Here is a 15,997-nt window from a genome sequence, read left to right as displayed (position 1 = left end):
GTTTTTAATGTATACCTTATATCTTTCATGATTACTTGGGTCATTAACTTGTTTAATTATAATGGAATACCTTCATTTTATTGCTATCAATCCACTTTTTTCTCCAAGTTGCATTGCTTCTAGTTATTAGTGTTGCAAATACAGTGTAAGTATGCATTATTCAAAATGCTTCACTGAGTAAGGAATTTGCCATAGCAAAAATAGGCCACCTGGTACATTTTGTACCCCATAGCAGGTTGTCTTGTTTGAAGTAATGACTCAAAGTAATGGCTCAAGCATTTGGTCCTGTGTTACCCATATGAGGAATGTGGATTGTATTCCCACTTTCTGGCTGTTATCTGGGGGAACAAAGTAGTACAAAGTATATCTATTTTCTTGAGTATCCCTCCGTCTTTCAAGCAGATTAAATATATTTTTAAAATTATAAATGCATTAGATCAGAAGTGACTCAGAAACCATAATTTTAGTAATAGTTATATAATGTGATTCTCTGGAGAGTAATACATAAGACTAGACTTGATTTTTAATGTTTTATATGTACCTTATACATATATATTAAAGGTAATTAAATTTTTTTCCTAAATCATTTTTTGTTTGTGTTATGACACTGTTTACTATGTACTGCGGTGTCCCCTCCCCTGTCCTAAATTCCCTCCCCTCCCACTAATCTCTCCAGTGTTACAATGGATTTCTTTGATGATTTTCACAGGTTCATCATCCTGCCACTGAGATGTCTTCCAGCAATGCAGGACATTACCAGCCATTTCTCTGTGAGTCCATCCTCGTTCTACACGCATAAAGAAATACTTCTCTCTGTTTCCACTTACGATTGTATTAATTTCTGCTACCCGCCCATTATGCATACACCACGTAGAGAAAAAGTAGTGAACTTTCATCCACATGAAGTTAACGAACAGGTAACAAAGGTATCAGTATAATGCTAGGATGGCAAAAAAAAAAAAAAGTGTCCAGCATCTACACATAGGAATAAATCCAAGTGTGTGTCCTGTGTGGCTCTAATGAAAGTACGATAAGGACTAGATCACCGTTACTTATGGGCAGTAGCAATGACAGTGATAAAGGAGACATTAATAATCTCAGGTGATCACAAGCAATCAGTCTCTTATATATGGTTGATTGATGAATTACATCACAAGATCTTATTATGAAAAGTACAGATAACTCTTGAGAGTAATCCTCCGTGGTAAGTCCATACCATGGACTTCCGCGGTATCAGAATTTTCATAATATACACTTTCCACAAAGTTCCTAAAGACCCCTCACATTTATAATGATTATCCAGAGCAGAAAATATTATGCTGGATACAAATAGTTAGAGAAGGTTGCCTTTAGTTTATTACTGAGGGATTTATTTTTGCAAAATAAATAAATATTTACATAAACACACCCACCCACAAAACCCCTATACAGAATGAAAAGGAGAGAAGCCGAAAAAGCATGCTAAACTGGCTTCTAATTAGATGTAATTTCTTCTTGACATGTTACAGGCAAGTAGGAATTTCTGCAGTATTGAAGGAAAACTTTCAGTTTCTTTTTTGAGTTAAGCTGTAAATGTTCTTATGCTCAAACCATGAGTGGAAGAAATACAGCTCAGGCTCTCGTTCTCTAGTGATAGTTTTTCATTCCCTCAAAGTTCAGACTTGTCAGTGTGCTGTTCTCACCATCTCAGATTAAACATAGGAACCAGAGTGCATAGCAAGATATTTTATCTTTTTTAGTCTTATGCATGATTTTCCAAAACCCTAAGCCTTCATGTTGATGAAGCAAAAACCATGGTTCCAGTCTGATTCTCTGTTTAGTCTACAGCTCATCTCTGAGGCAAGTATATCAAGAACATATGTCAATTATTAGCTGAAAGACTGCATAGAGCCAGAAATTTAGGGACTTCTCGAAAAAAAAAAAATGACAGAACTCATCTCTAGCTACTGTAACTGATGTTAGAAAAATACAGAAAAAAATCTACCATAGTACTTTCAAGAAATATCGGTAGTTACAAATCATTCATTTTCTGACTTTCTGTATTTGTCATTTTCCTAGCAAAAGAAAATGTAATCAAACAGGACCAGTTCTGCCATGTCCGACCCACCTCACATCACCTTCCATATAATTGGAATTGGAATATTGATTTTTTTTTCCAAAGCTAGAGTTTTCTCTGACATTGTAATATTTCGGTGTCAGGGAGATGGGCTTACTCCTGCTGGTGGGAGGGTTCCATAGCCTAGGTTACTAGCAAGATGTAGGTCTTCTAGATGTTCACTAACAGCCCAGGCAAACTGGCTATGTGAAGGGTTTTCATGGAGTTTTCCTTTTACTTTCTTTCTTTCTTTTTTTTTTTAGGTATTTCTTTTTCTTGTAAGGACTTATTTTTGCTTTTTAAATGTTGAATCACATCCCATTGTATATGATCACATTTTGGTTATCCAATCACCCATGATGATTGGACAATTTGGTTTCTCCCATTTTTTACCCATTTGTACCTTAAACTGCTAAGGGCACAGCTGTATAATATTTTTGAGACTTGCAATTTTTTTGAGTATATTGTCAGAAGTAGAATTATTGATTCATGTGGAAATTTAATGTTGTTATTAACTTTTTCAGGAACTGACACACTGTTTTCCACAATTGTTCTATCATTTTACATTCCCACTAACCATGCAGAAATGTTCCAATTTCTCTATGTGCTCAGAAACACCTATTATTGTGTGCTTTCTGACAATTGTCATGTCCCTGTGTTACTTCAATATTTAGTATAAACTCGTTTGCTCCATCCTAGAATAGGTTACTTATTAATTATATTTTAGAGAAATAATCTTTTTGATAGATTCAGAATTCTATTTTTGTTAACAAAGATCGTGTCCAGTTTATTATGGCAATAACATATATTATGTCATTTTAATTCTAACATAGTTAAGAGACTTATATATCATCATCATTTTACATATGGCAAAAGTAACTCTCAGGCACAAAATCCCCAGAAGTTAAACACAGTACATGGAAGAACTTATACTCAAGACATATTATTTCAAATTGTGATACAGCTTTTTTGACTAATAATAAGACAAGTCAACAATAAGCTGTTGTTTCACTAACTATTCTGCTCTGCCAAAGCCTCATCCAAGGCAAGAGGAAGATCGTAGTCATCCATGGTTAATCATTCCCGACACTGTGATAAGAGTTTTTCTAGACTTGATAGAAGCCCAAAATAAGATATGTATCTTTGCTTTCTTGACATGAGAACTATTTATTCTGCAGTCCAAACATTTACTGTCCATTCCAAAACAATCTGTGAATTAATCTGCTTTGCTTTAGATAATAATAATCTTTGTTGTGTGAGACACATATCACCCAGCATTTCCCATGTAGTACAGTGTCTTATATATTTCTTACAATAAATATCATTTTTAGGAAGTGAGACACAAAGAAAGAGATAATGAAATTACTCCAGCTGCAGGTTCATTCTCCAAATGCCTGCAGTCACCAGTGTGTTGCGTCACATGGGGAGGGAAGGCATGACAAAAAGCAAAGCTCAAAGCCAGGAAGTCAACCTAGGTCTCTCATGTGGTGGCAGGAATCGAACCACTTGAGTCTCACTTGCTTTTTCTCATGGTCTAAATCAGTGATAAGTTATAGTCAGCAATCAGGGCTGCATATTGAATGCAGGCACTTCTAAGGTGGGACATTTTGTTCTAATTAATGCCTTAACTCAAGGGAAAATTCCTTCATGCCTCAAACCATTCATGGAGACATGGGTGTAGTAGCACTCATTCTAAAGCTGAAAAAAGTGAAGAACAATATAATTTCTTCAGCTACATGTTAGTCATTTAATAGCATGTTATTTAACTGTTTGGTGGTGGTAATTTCTTTTTTCTCCCTGATGTTGATTTTGTTTTGTGACTCTTCATTTAAGGAGATGTATAGTAGCTGTGCAAAGGAGACTGTCATATCTAGTAACATGTCATTTAACTTCATGGCATTGTAAATTTCTATTTTTCTTCCTGTTGTTGATTTTGTACTGTGACTTTTCATTTAAGGGGATGTACAGCAGCAGTGAAAAGTAGCTAGCCTTTGAACTGGTGCTTTGATAAAGAGTGCCTGTGTTACAAGTGTTGGTTAACCTACTGTGCCACACGTGCCATTCCTCAAAAACATGATCAATAGAATCTTAGTAACATAATACATATGCTATCATATTATATTCTGTAATGCAAAATGTAAAAAGTTAATATTTAAATAACTTAATGTTTTTTTTTCATGTAATAAGAAAGTTTTCTCATTTTTACACAGAATAAAAAAGTAAAAGCTTGTAAAATAGTGTTCATTTTTTTTTAAGATTTATTTATTTTATTACAAAGTCAGATATACAGAGAGGAGGAGAGACAGAGAGGAAGATCTTCCGTCCGATGATTCACTCCCCAAGTGAGCGCAATGGACGATGCTATGCCGATCGGAAGCCAGGATTCAGGAACTTCCTCCAGATCTCCTATGCTGGTGCAGAGACTCAAGGCTTTGGGCCATCCTTGACTGCTTTCCCAGGCCACAAGCAGGGAGCTGGATGGGAAGTGGAGCTGCCGGGATTAGAACCGGCGCCCATATGGGATCCCAGGTGCTTTCAAGGTGAGAACTTTAGCTGCTAGGCCATGCTGCCGGGCCCAATAGTGTTCATTTTTTAATGATCATAGAAAATTATGATTCTGAAGAAAGACTGAAAATAAAGCATATTTTCAATAATGAATTAAAATGATCCAGCAATGAACAAACAAGAGCTACTTAATTTAGTATATGTTAAACTTTTGTGTTAATTGTTACACTGGTTGTTTAAATTATTAAAAAATTCTACATGATGCCAAGAAACTTTATGGTAGGAATTCAATGTGATTTTTTTAAGCCCAATATAAAACTAACAAGAATAATCCAAAAAACAGTATTTAGTGGTGTGTCTTTGCTTTATTTGTTTTTCTTTTCTTGTGAATTTTTGCTCAGACCTAACAGTTAACTTTTGTGGTCCCAAAAGCATCCTGCCAAGTCCCAAGGTATAGAGAGACAAAGACCCATCAGAGCAGAAAGCTTTCTTTGGGTTTTCATACAGTACTTACATTGCGTTCAGCCAAGACAAGCACAAATGTGTTTCAGTTTCTCACTGCGTGTTCAGCCTAAACTGGCTGTACTACCCTCTGGCTCCCAGATTTATTGTCTGCCCTCTTCCCAGTTGCAGCTGGGCCTGCTCACACTCTAGCTAATCGAAGGAGTCAGGTCACACTCTAATCTTGTTATTTTCAATGGAGTCAGCTTTTGGTAACTCAGGGAATTTTTTTTAAAAGCATAATTTCCCTTTCAAACTCGTGGTGATGAGGCTTTAACATCAACCAGTGTTAAGGTGCATGCTGCGACGTCATCTCTACTCCAGGTCCTCCATCACACTACAATGTTATGTATTGCTTAAAACAGCAAATCACTGCTGCTGTGTCCTTTCAGAGGTAAAATCAGAGAAATTCTGGAATGCCAAGTTATATATTTGGCTTCAAGAGGTAGAAAGAATAAAGAAAGGAAGGGACAGAGAAGAGAGAGAGAGATCTGCTTCTCTCCCGAAATGCCTGCAAGAAATGGAACATAGACTAAGCCAAACCCAAGAACCAAGGCCTCCTTTTGCATCTCTCGCATAGCTGCCAGGGACCCTGCTACATGGGACATCATCTGTTGCCTTCCGCACTGCACATTTTGAGGAAACTGAAATCAGAAACCGAGTTGGGACTTTAATTCAGGCACCTTTATATGATATGTAGGAATCTAACTACTTTACCAAAAGTTACAACCCCATATAAAATATTATATATATATAGTACATTTAGATGATTTTCCAATAATATTTACATTGTGTAGAAATACATGAATATAAATGTGTAAAATATAATAAATAATATAACATAAAATATATAAATGCATATGAAATAATTCAGTTATGATCATCCGATGAGAAAATACACAAACACATGGGAGGCCAATAAAATTCATAAAAGTTCATGTGAAAAAAATTGCAAGAATTTCAGTGTTGTTACAGCAAGTAAACATTTTAAAATTTTATTTAGTATGAACTATAAAAAGTCCCTTTACACAAATGTTTAGTGAAGGCAATCACTCAACTGTGTTCCACTGTTCCCCACTCTGCCTGCTCCCTCAGCAATGCACCCATCCATTGCAAGGGAATCCCTGCGGGGTGCCAGCAGGAAGCACCCTGGCAGTTCTAGGGGCAACTTGGCTCTTTTCTATGTAACTGGCACAAAGACGTTCTCTCAGAATAAGCAGAGGGAAAAGCAAGCGGTCATTGCTAGCGTCGCAAGAAAGAATCCCCCATGACAACATGGCCTTGCTGCCAATATTGTTGGGAAATTATGTTTTTTCTTTTCTGGTAACTCTAAAGGTTTTACCTGCTCATCAGTGACTTATCCCTGTAACTATGTTTATCTTTTAAATAACATTGGTTTGAAAATGTTGCATTAGATCCTTTCCAGTAGAAAGGGAAAAGGGAACTGAACTTGAAGTATAAATATGCATTCTTTATTTTTTAATTATTTTTTAATTTCAGTCATGGTCCTTACAGTTAGGTGAGGCTGTGATCACTTATCTTCATGACTCTCTGAGTCTTCATATGAAATGGGACTGACACGTGTGCACTAGCATGAGAAGTAAATGGAATAAAGCATATTAATATGATATTTAAAATTGTGCAAATATTAACATATTATAATCCTTTGATCTTTTCTCCTTGCCCTATATCACCCAGCTTGATTTTTTTCTTTACTCTGGCACACTATTATTTTTCACATTGTTCTCATAATTCCCAAAAGATGAAATCGAAATTGTATGCTTAGTTAAAAGCACTAAATAAATGTAATGGTCATTTCTCATGGTCCCTTTAAAAAATGAACTTTGAAAAGTTCTAAAATAGGCGTCTTGAGTATAAATTACTTTTTATGTGAATTATTAAGGTCTGAAATGAATCTATGCCCATCAAAGGAATCTTTCTTCAGAAAGATGACGATACACAATAGCAATTTTATAATTGCCTGGTGGCTTGAAATTGTCTTAATTTGATGAACTAGCTAACAGCTTACAAATTCATTTGATTAATTGTTGATATTTATTTTTTAAAGCTTTATTTACTTATGTAAAAGCCCGAATTACAGAGAATTTCAATCCCTCTCAGATCCAGTCTGCTAAATTACTGCTGGGCTCACTTGTCAGAGTATTGTTAGGAATGCTACATGATTAAAAAAATACAGTGAGCACAGTGTTATAACACAACAAACAACCATTTTCTGTTTGGTGTTTCATGTTAGTTTAGAAAAAGAGACTTTCTGTTTTAACGCATCATTCTGAGGTGATACAGAATAACTCTATTATCTTATTTCGTGACAGCATAATTATAGGATTTTTTAAAAAGCATTATTTTGACACAAATAACATTATTTCTTTATTATCAGGAAATTATTATAAAAGCCATAATTAGGTTGGATGTACTCTAACCATTAAGATGATTATAGTACTTCTATTTCTGTAAAATTTCAAATATGCTGGAATTACCCATAATACAAGCATAAGTACAAGAAGTATATAAAGTGATTATATGACATTGGAATAAGCTAGATTATAATGAGATATATAAAAATATACATACAATATTGTCTCATATTTCTGATTTTGAAATTTTATATCATGAGCCAAATTAATATTAATGCATAAAACTTTAAGGTTATCATTATATTCCTAAATTTGTGTCATGAAATAAAATTTGTTTGTATAAATGAAAAATTTAAAGAATTCTCTGACTTCATGGAGATTCTATGTAATCTGAACATAGAGGCTTTCCACAAATTAAATGTTCTCATTGTCAGGGTTCCCTTTTCTAGTATGCTCTATTATTTTGGTAAGAGACTACTATTTTTTATTGTTATTTTTCTATTATTTTTTCAACTGTCAAAAATATTTATTTCCCATTCATATTTAATCCCTTTATTTAAAACTCTAGGAGAGCAATTAAATCTATTTCCCAATTTTCCCTATGGTCTCTTTGTTGTTGTTGTTAATCTCTTTTTATTTTTTTTTTTTTGAGATTTTATTTGGAATTCTCTATAGTCTTTGTAGCACCAAGTTCTAGTTTTTAATCTTTTCTCATACATATATCAACATCATCTTTAATCATTCTCATTACTTTTCCCTGAACTCTATCCTAATTTTCTACATAATTCTAATAATGATGACCTTAGGAATGAATTCTGTAATCCAGGTGGGAGTTCAACATCTGTCCTGAAGACAGAACTTGTCATTCCTTTATTTTATGACATAAGTTTTCAGGCGGAAGCTTCCTTCTGGAGAAAGAAGGCTCCTTTATTCTACTCAGTATTTGCATTTTGATGCTCCACATGGGGCTTTAACCTGAGCACTGTTTCCTTACCCACCTCATTATCTCCTAGCAATATTGTCTTTTATAACTTTAAACAACATTTTTATGGTGATAATTTCTCAGTTTTTATCTGCATCACAAACTCTTTTAAATAACAGTAATAAAAAATAAAAGAAGGGCCCAGCGCAGTGGCATAGCAGCTGAAGTCCATGCCTTGAATGCGCCAGGATCCCATATGGCCACCAGTTCATGTCCTGGCCACTATGCTTCCCATCCAGCTCCCTGTTTGTGGCCTGGGAAAGCGGTCGAGGACAGCCCAAAGCCTTGGGACCCTGCACCCGCATGGAAGACATGGAAGAAGTTCCTGGCTCCTGGTTTCTGCTTGGCACAGCTCTGGTCATTGTGATCACTTGGGCAGTAAATCATTGGATGGAAGATCTTCATCTCTGTCTCTCCTTCACTCTGTATACCTGACTTTGCAGTAAAAATAAAATAAATCTCTAAAATAAATAAAAAAAGGAAAAGAAATCACAAAAATTTCTCGAGTTACTACATTCTAACAGACTTGACAATTTCTATGTATTCAACTAGCTTCAGAATAATCACAGTGCAGCTACATTGACACATGGGCAAATAATAAGCTCTGATTTCCCCATAAGCTGTTATGTGCTTTTTTAAAATTATTTTTTTTCTGAAGAATAATTATTATTTGCATGTAGAAGTTGGTATTTTCTTGCCGGTGATAATGCAATGATCTCTTCTCACGGTCAGGCCAAACTCTACAATTGTTAACATTGCACATATGACCCTGGGAACACCATGGGTGTGGGACTTCGTATCTCCCGTGATTCCAGAGCTTTAGAAAAAAAAAAAAAAGTCTGCCCCCTTATGTTTCTCCACAGTCCATGCTAGTGGAGTCCGTACTCTCCCCTTTTAAATTTCTGACACTTTGGTCTTTGAGTTGTAGCTACACTCTGTTTTATTTCTTCAAACACAGAAACTCTATCAGGTTCAAGACCTTTGATATTCCATCTGTTTTTCCAGATTTTTTGCTTTTCAAATTACCACCACTGTCCATTTAGCACTTAACTTTAACGCAACTTGAAGCTTAACGTTGTTAGAGGCCTACCTGAATTAGGTTGCTAAGGTCGATGATACATATTTCCAACCTATGGTTAAATGATGTCTCTTTCATGGTAAAATTTACTGTGCTTGGGAGTTTTTATATGATAGAAACAGGCGAATGTTACTAAATAAGATTGATTCTCTTCTTATTTTCAAGAGGTTTTGTGTGTGTGTGTGTGTGTGTGTGTGTGTGTGTGTGTGTTTTAACACATGTCTATTAGCAAATCTCTGAAGGAGTGTTTCTGATGTTCTTGATCCTTTGTAATTCACTTAACACAATAATAACTGTGGAATTATTTTATGATGACTTCGGTTATCATTAAAATTTCCCCCATGACACTAATAAGAATTTTGTCTTTTCATTATTACCATGACCCTGAGAGTAAAATATGAGTAGTAAGTGGATAGTTGGGTGCAAAAACAATGAACATATAGGTAGCTATCACTACCCATGCTTAGACTTGAAGACAGGTACTGCAGAACAGTTAATTCATAGTCCTCTATTGCTGCTTATCAAATGATCACAGACTTACTTAGAGCAGCACATGTAGTATGTGAAAGCTTCTCTCAGGAATGTCAGTCGTTCTGAGTCAGCTTGTTTGGCTGGGATTCCTGAGCCCTGCAATCTCTCAGGGACGTAATTTGCTCCCAAAGTCAATCAGATGGTTGCGGCATTCCTGCTGGGTGGAACGGAGCAGCTCTGACCTCTTTGTCAATGTTAGAGGCCTCTAGCCCCTTGTCAGGTAATCACTGCAAATAGTGTATGCAAATACAGGTATGGAGATTCTCTATATTGTGTCTATACCCGCAATAGATTTTTGTGTATTACAATGTCTTCTGAACATTACAATGTCTTCAAAGGAGTCACATTTCACTAACTTCACTGATGTTATTGTTTAAAAGCAATCATATGTCCTGTTTACATTTTTCAAAGGAAGGGAATCACATACAGGTGTGAACACTAGGAAGCAATGATTATGGAAGCAATTTAACATTATTCTGACTGTCATGATGGAGGAGAACAGGAGAATTTATTCACTTAGAAATATAACAAATTTCTTTATACTTTTATATAAGCTAATTTAAAAAGAGTTATAAAATCAAGGGTCTGACATAGTGGCTCAACAGTCTAATCATCAAATTCAACACTGACCTTCCATAGGCGTACTAGTTCATATTCAGATTGCTCCACTTTGAATACCTTTGCCTGATTATGACCTGGGAAAGCAGTGGAAGATTGCTCAGGTCTTTAATGCGCCTGTACCCTATGTGGGAAATCTGGAAGAAGCTCCTGGCTCCTAGATTCAGACTGGCTGAACTCTGTTATAACTGTTTGGAAAGTAAGCCATCAGATGAAAGGCTTTTTTTCTCTCTCTCCCTCTCTTTCTCTCTTTCGCTCTTTCTGTCCTTCTCTTTGAATCTGCCTTTCAAATAAGAAATTAAATAATTCTTTTAAAAATTGTTAAATAAAGGATCTGACATGGTAGCCTAGCAGCTAAAGTCCTCGTTTTGCATGCCCAGGATCTCATATGGGCACTGGTTCATTTCCTGGTGACCCAACTTCCCATCCAGCTCCCTGCTTTTGGCCTGGGAAAGTAGTCAAGATGGCCCAAAGTCTTGGTTGGAGTCCTGCACCCACATGGGAGATCCGGAAGAAGCTTCGGGCTCCTAGCTTCAGATCAGCACAGCTCCAGCTGTTGCCCCACTTGGGGAGTGAACCAGTGGATGGAAGATTTTCCTCTCTGTCTCTCCCCCTTCTGTATATTTGACTTTGCAATAAAAGCAAAAGAAATCTTTTAAAAATTGTTAAAGAAGTTATAAAGTCATGAAGATTATACTAGTATATAATTTCTATCAATTTGTTTGAGAAAGATTTAAAGCAAAGTTTGATAAAACACTAACTTTTCAGCAAAGCTCATACACATGGGCATTTATTTTTTTAGTTTTAATGTTAGTTTTTACATTTAAGGGAGAGCATGTGATATTTGACTTCTGTGCTTGGTTTCTTTCAGCCAACAGTTTATTCCTCCAGTTGCAAACATTTTTCTGAAATTGATGAAATTTTATTCTTCTTCATAGCTATTGGTGTGTTCCTTTATCCATTCCCTACATAATGGACACCATGGCTAATTCCGTGGTTGGTTCCATATTTTAGCTACACAAATCATGGAACAGTTGTCTATGATAAAATTTGAGTTCATGTCTTCTGGTTTTTTACCCAGTAGCAGGATTTTTGGGTCATATGATAGGTCTGTTTGTAGATTTAACACGATACTATTACTTGTCACAGTGCAATGCTGGTTTACATTCCCATCCACAGCATAAAGCCACTTCCCTATCTCCCCTTTCTCTCCACCATCTGTGCCTGTCTTGGACAATGGCCATTTGGATGAGGTGATAGATAGCTCATTGTGGCCATTGTGGTTGTGATTTGCATTGTTGTTAGGTCTAATAGTACTGAACTTTGTTTTCATATATTTGCTAACCATATAAATTTGTTGTTTTGAAAACTATTCATATCTTTTGCTTATTTTTTAAACTGGTTCATTTTTGGTTGCTATTGTTATTGACTTTTTGAATCCTTGGTATACTCTGTGAATTCATTGTCAAGAAAAAGTAACTCAAAAATAGTTTCCCTTGTTCTTGGAGGGATCTCTGTGCTGTATTGATTGCTGGTTTTGCTGTGAAGAGCTTTTGAGTTTGGTATAATCCCATTTGCCCGGTTTTGCATTCGCTGCCTGCACTTGGAGAGTTTTATCCAGGAAGTCATCATCTACATCAATGTCTTCCCCTTACATTTTCTTCTGACAGTTACACAGTTTCACACATCAGTTTTAGCTTGTGGATACATCTTGACTTGATTATCACACATGTTGAGAGCTGGAGTTCTTATTTCATTCATGTACATGTATCGATTCATATATTTGGCTGTGAAATTTTTGTTTATTGAAAAGGTTATCCATAATGCATGTTCTGGCCTCACTTACTAAAAATAACTTGACTATATGTACGCAGATTATTTTCTGGGATCTCAGTTCCATTCTATTGATCTGTGTAATAAATTTGTTACTGATTACATTGAATTATATAATGTATACTTAATAACATTTAAATTTTAAACATAAAAATACTGTCAAATATGAATTACAGCTGAGCTACATTTAGGTTTATTCAATTACTAGCTTTTTAAAAAATGCAAATGGATATACTTTTTTACTGTGAATTCCATTCATTTCCATTTAATGAATAGAAATTTAATTCATTTAATTCAAATATCAAAGTTTTGTAAATTGAATTAAAATTTTAAGTATTATTTAGTAATATAATGTAGAAATCATTGATGCAATCTTAGTTTCATTTTGTGAGTCCCTTCTGTCTAAAAGGATTGCTCTCAACTAAGTGCCATTAACTACAGAAATGTGCTGTCTGCATTACAGATGTGTCATCTTCTTGTTTATTACATTGGTCCATAAAATATAATGGAAAGATTAGAAAGAATTTTTAAAAAAACATTTATTCAACAAGCATAGTTACAGAAAGGAGAAAACACGCAGAAACAGATTTTCCTCCTCTAGTTCAGGGCTCAAATGGCTGTCAAGGCAGGAACTGAGCCAGGCCCAAACCAGGAGTCGGGAGCATCCACCACCATCTGCCATGCAGGTTCAGGGGCCCAAGTACCTAGGCCATCATCGGCTGCTTTTCCAAGTATGTTAGGAAAAGGGAGCTGGATCAGAAGTGGAGCAGCTGTATGGATATCAGCATCTCAGGTGGTAGCATAATCTGCTACACCACATTCCTGACCCTACGGATAGAAGACATTTGATAGGAGCTGATGTCTTGCTAATTTTGAACTATAAGCACTTAGGTCAATTTTTATTAGAAGCTGTGTTCCCTATGTTTATTGAATTTAAAAGCTCAGAACCACTTACATTTCATGATTGTTGAAATGCATCAACAATTCTCTGTTGCATCCTCAACCCTTCAAACTTTCTCAAAAGTTGTATATAGGGCCCAGCGCGGTGGCGCAAGTGGTTAAGGTCCTCGCCTTGCACGCCTGGGATCCCATTTGGGCGCCGGTTCTAATCCCGGCAGCCCCGCTTCCCTTCCAGCTCCCTGCCTGTGGCCCAGGAAAGCAGTCAAGGACGGCCCAAAGCTTTGGGACCCTGCACCCGCGCGGGAGACCTGGAAGAGGCTCCTGGCTTCAGATCGGCATAGCATTGGCCGTTGTGCTCACTTGGGGAGTGAATCATCGGACAGAAGATCTTCCTCTCTGTCTCTCCTCTCTGTATATCCACCTTTCCAATAAAAAAAATAATAAAAATAAATCTTTAAAAAAAAAGTTGTATATATACATAAGTGACAAAAAAAGTAGAAAATCATATTTCTTTATCTTGTTAGGAGCTGACAAAACAAACAACAGTTCTTCATAAACTTCATGGAAAGTATTATCCATTTATATCATTTTCACAAATGTTTGGAAGATTTCTCAAATATTTTTTGAAATAATTTATTTGCTTTTAGTCCATTAGAAGTGGAGACAGAGACAGATGACAAAACAAAACTCTTCCATTCATTGGTTTACTTCCCAGGTGTGTGACAGCTGAGTTTAGGCCAGGCAGAAATAAGGAATTTGAAACCATATCCATATTTTGTACCTTAGTAGTAGGGACCCAAGTACTGCCACCTCCCAGGGTGCATTTTCGTAGAAAGTCGGATTGAGAATGGAATGAACCATATGCTGCACTAGGGGCTACAAGCCCTCAAGCAGTGCCTTAAGTGCCGTGCCACATGCCAGTCCTCCCTCCTCATAGTTCCCATCTTAACTTGAGAATGAGAAGAACAGGGCAGATGTTTAGAATTACATTTAAGATATCTGCAGTCCAAACTAGAGTGTCTGGATTCGATTTTGGATTCTGGCTTCCAATTCTAGTTTTCCACCAATGTCAGATATACAGAGAGGAGGAAAAAACAGAAAGGAAGATCTTCCGTCTGATGATTCACTCCCCAAGTGAATGCATTGGCCAGAGCTGTGCCGATTCAAAGCCAGGAGCCAAGAACATCCTCTAGGACTCCCATGCAAATGCAGGGTCCCAAGACTTTGGGCCGTCCTCGACTGCTTTCCCAAGCCATAGGCAGGGAGCTGGATGGGAAGTGGAGCTGCCGGAATTAGAGCTGGTTCCCATATGGGATCCCAGGTGCATTCAAGGCAAGCACTTTAGCTGCTAGGCCACTGCTCCGGGCCCCTAAATTCATTTTGCATGTTTTAAAAATTCAGTTTCTAGACAAATGTAGAATGAAAATAGTCATTCTGCTCCATTCCTCCCGTGCCACATAAATATTTGCACCTTATCAAAATTGGCAATGACTAAAAACGATGAACTGTTTTGTAGTGAAGAGTGGTCCAAATTGCTTCAGTTCATGCCAGTCAAGGGAAGTGGTTTGTAATAAGAAACGAGAACCTTGCACATAACATGTTTTAAATCTCTAGAAACTTGCTAGGTATTCATGAAATTTTCATTTGCTCCAGTGAGTTGATAACCACACGATAATGAGAATGTCTGCTGATAACACTGTATTGCTCAGGTAGAGGAAAGAATCTGCTTTCTCAAACCCAATTGCAATGTTTGCTTTCCATTGCTGGATTAGTAAGTGACATGTTTCATTTGTGATTTCTCTCAGGTTAAACACCATAACAGTTGAAATATCTGTGATGAAAGGCATTGTTTTAGAAAAAACCCCTGAAAGAACTCTGTTTAAATCACAGTTTTTCTGTACTTTAGAAAAGGTGTTGAATCTCATTTCCATGGCTGCTGGGCATTGTATGAAAGAATTTCTCTTCTGTCTGCACAGGTCTTTTTTGTTCACAGAAATTAGAGGAGTTCTTACTGTGTGTTGCACATCATGCATGTGGGACATGCCAGGATATCGAATGTGGATCATGGACAAGAGATTCTCTAAAGGAACTTTCCTTATTGTGGCTGAAACAGATACATAATCTCCATAAAACCAAAGGTACTGAGAACCAGAACAAATGCCTGTTGCTGGTCAAAGAATTGGTGATTTCTGTAGATATACTTATTTCTATCAAAAACTTGCCTGAACACATAAATAGATACTTTAAGAATTTTGTAACCAAAAGATTTGTTTTCTAATCTTTGGAAAGGAAGTATTCTTAAGGTATAATTCACAGAGCAGCGTTTCCAGAGACTTCTGTGGCCTTGTCTAACTATTGTTAAATATGGCTGCTTCTCATATTGCCACAAATGTTTGCCACTTCTATAGGTAAAATTTAATATTTCGTGCAGTGGCCTAGCCTTCACTTGTATCGCAGAAAACGCATTGTATTAATATGGTATTTTTTAAGAATTTCCATATAAACTACCAAACAAAATAGTTCAGTGAAAAATGATATTTGTGAGACTGGCAGTGTGACAGAGCACACTAACCCTCTGC

The 15,997-nt window shown here is 36.4% G+C and overlaps 1 long non-coding RNA gene across 1 annotated transcript in view; it reads left to right on the top strand.

Moving 5' to 3' along the window:
• Positions 1–15,545, top strand: part of LOC121168586 — a 219,083-nt gene extending 203,538 nt beyond the window's left edge. Inside the window, exon 3 of the long non-coding RNA XR_005885732.1 lies at positions 15,395–15,545. This is a non-coding gene — a long non-coding RNA (uncharacterized LOC121168586). The remainder of the gene's footprint in view (positions 1–15,394) is intronic.
• Positions 15,546–15,997: the final 452 nt, after the last annotated feature.

Source organism: Ochotona curzoniae, unplaced genomic scaffold, assembly GCF_017591425.1.
Source record: "Ochotona curzoniae isolate NIBS_2020 unplaced genomic scaffold, NIBS_Ocur_1.0 scaffold_1037, whole genome shotgun sequence".
NCBI classification, from domain to species: Eukaryota; Metazoa; Chordata; class Mammalia; order Lagomorpha; family Ochotonidae; genus Ochotona; species Ochotona curzoniae.
The sequence above is the reverse complement of the archived record's forward strand: the minus strand, read 5'-3'. Positions and strand labels throughout refer to the sequence as shown.